The sequence below is a fragment of the Coenobita brevimanus genome, chromosome 85, assembly GCF_032717465.1.
Source record: "Coenobita brevimanus isolate Jiangsu-jjx chromosome 85, ASM3271746v2, whole genome shotgun sequence".
NCBI classification, from domain to species: Eukaryota; Metazoa; Arthropoda; class Malacostraca; order Decapoda; family Coenobitidae; genus Coenobita; species Coenobita brevimanus.
Window position 1 is genome coordinate 15,050,380 of NC_137038.1, and position 2,987 is coordinate 15,053,366.

The 2,987-nt window shown below is 45.2% G+C and overlaps 1 non-coding gene across 1 annotated transcript; it reads left to right on the forward strand.

Annotated features, from left to right (window-relative positions):
• The first annotated feature begins 1,866 nt into the window (after positions 1-1,866).
• Positions 1,867-1,985, forward strand: LOC145410498 (5S ribosomal RNA). Its single transcript, XR_013899288.1, has one exon. It is a non-coding gene; the product is annotated as a 5S ribosomal RNA (ribosomal RNA).
• The last annotated feature ends 1,002 nt before the right edge of the window (positions 1,986-2,987 follow it).

Genomic DNA, 2,987 nt, shown 5'->3' on the forward strand with positions numbered 1-2,987 from the left:
CTACCAACCCACTTGTTGACACGTAGGAAGCACGTATGGTTTGGTTATATGGTTATCGACCAGCCCTGTAAATGGCTTCTGGTCTTACAGGAAACCATTTCCATTTGGCTTGTCACTCAATGTAAAACCACCTGTAAAGGAAAGAAAAGCAAAAAGAAGTGACAGGAAAGATGGGAGAAATAGGAAGAGACGAGGGCAGGCACAGGAAAAGAATGATAAAGGCTAAGGAAGAAGTAGGCAGCACTACATCAAGTGAGTGGATGATGGTTGCCACCAACTACTCCCCCAGTATCCCTGCTTGTCGTAAAAGGCGACTAAAAGGGTTGGCAGAGGGTTAGTGCCCCTCCCCGGAAAACAACTAACTAAAAAAAAAAAACAAGAAGCCTCGGACAAGGACTGACCAAACGATGACGACCCAGGACCGGACAAAGGACTTGGTAATGGGTACATGGAATGTAAGAGGAGCGAATGATGAAGCGAGAGAGAGATTGTCCAGGTGCTTGAGGGTGTGAAAGTGGATGTATGTGGATTAATTGAAACAAAATAGACAGGAGAAAGTGTGAGAGAATGGGAGTATGGATGGGGTATATGTGCAGGAGTAGGTGAGAATGAGAGGGCAAAGGAAGGAGTATGTATAGTTGTGAGTAAAAGATGGAAGAAGAGCATAAGACAGTATGGATCAGTTGGGTCAAGGATTGTGTGGGTAAAGTTGAAAGTTGGAATACAAATGTGGGCGATTGTGTGTGTGTATGCGCCAACGCAAGATCGTGCTAGAAGAGTGAGAGAAGAGTTCTGGACAAATGTAGAAGTGTGCATGGAAAAGTTTGGAAGGAATGAGAGAGTGTTTTTGATCGGTGATATGAATGGTAAAGTTGGGAATGTGAAGGTGGATGGAATAGTTGGTGAGTGGGGTGTGCCTGCTGAGATAGATGAGAATGGGAGTGCATTAGTGGACATTTGTGCTGGGAGGGGGTTGGTGATAGCCAATACCCTCTTTAGGCATAAAATGATCCACAGGTATACATGGCGAGTGATGAGAAGGGTGGGTGGTGAACTGAATGAAAGGAAGGCAATGATTGATTATGTGTGTGTGGATGAAACGATGCGAAGATGTGTAATGGATGCAAGAGCTTATAGAGGTTGGGGGAGTGGACTTTCTGACCACTACTTGCTGGTGGCCAGAATTAAAATTCAAGTAAGATGGAGGAATAGAAGAAGGGAAAGACGAGAGGAAGGAGTAGTTGCAAGGAGAGTGGAAAGGTTACAAGAGGATGAGAAAAAGGCAGAGTATAAGAGAGAAGTGGAGGAACGATTGGGCAAATATGAATTGGAACAGATGGGAGACGTGGAAGGTGTGTGTAGGATATTTACAGAAGAAATATGTGCAGCATGTGATGTGGTGTGTGGAAGGAAGAGAAGATGGAGGGGGGTGCAAGGAACAGCGTGGTGGACTGAAGAGGTGAGACAGGCTGTGGCACAAAAGAAGAAAGCATTCAGCTTGTTTAACAGTTACCAATGTTGTATTATTCCAGGCTTTGACGAAGAAATTTATGGCCTGTTGAATGTTACATTTCTTCCAGAATGCAGCAACAGTCATTCTGGTGGGGGTTGCAGGTATGCCAGGTGAAGCAGGTGAGTCAGGTGGGGCTGTGAAGGTGGGGAGGCGGCTGGTGAGTCAGGTGGGGCAGTGGAGGACGGCAGGGGTCGAGTCAGGGGAGGTGGTGAGGGGAGGATCCTCCCTCTCCTCCTCGCTACTGCTCACATTTTCGGCAATTTCCTTCATCTCTTCTTGCTTGTTTGTTTCATTCCTCATCTTGTTATGGACGTATTGGCAGTATAACAACTTGGTATTCACGAAATAAACATCATAACGGCCATACCACGTTGAGTACACCGCTTCCCGTCCGATCAGCGAAGTTAAGCAACGTTGGGTCTGGTTAGTACTTGGATGGGTGACCGCCTGGGAACACCAGATGCTGTTGGCATCCCTACGTGTCAAGTGGGGTTGGTGGAGGATTAGTGCCCCTCCCTGTAAAACAATTAACTCTAAGCCATTGGCCACCCCGTCTAGGATACATGGCGTCTGGCAATGAATGGATGAGAAATAGGGGCGTGGAAGAAGTTGAGAGGCGGAAGAGAGAGTTATATGTAGAAAGAAAGAGAGAGATGAAAAGATTAGTAAGAGAGAGTAAGAAGAGAGTGGATGAGGAATTTGGAAGGAATTTGAGTGTAAAGTGGAGGGACTGTAAGAAAATGTTCTGGAAAGAGGTGAAAACAGTAAGACAGGGTGGAAGTGAAGTTAGCTGGGGAGTGAAAGATAAAAATGGTAGATTACTAGTGGAGAAGGGAGAAAAAGTGAGCAGATGGAGAGAACACTATAAGGAATTGTTGAACATAGAGGATGGAAGTAATGCGAGTATAAGTGGCTGGGGAATGGCTGGGAGAAGGAGGGAGGTGAGAAAACAGGAAGAAAACAGGAAGAAATCAGTAGGATAGAAGTTGTGGAAGCAATGAAGAAAGTTAAATCGGGGAAAGCCCCAGGAATTGATGGAGTGTGTGGTGTAATGCTGAAGCATGGGGGAGAGATAGTAGTAGAATGGATGTGGAAGATGTGCAGATTGGCCTGGGAGGAAGGTAGAGTCCCGGAGGATTGGAAGTCAGGTATAATTATTCCCTTGTACAAAGGAAAAGGGGAAAAAGAAGTGTGGTAATCATAGGGGCATTTGTCTTCTTAGTATAATAGGAAAAGTGTATGGTAGGATACTTATTGACAGAGTTAGAGAAAGAACAGAGAAATTAGTTGGAGAAGAACAGGGAGGCTTTAGGATGGGAAGAGGTTGTGTAGATCAGACATTCATTCTTAGATCTTTAGTGGAAAAGTTTCTAGAGAAGGGAAAGAAATTGCATGCGGCTTTCATGGATTTGGGGAAAGCTATGACAGGGTGGATAGACAAGGACTGTGGAAAGTGTTAAGAATATATGGAGTA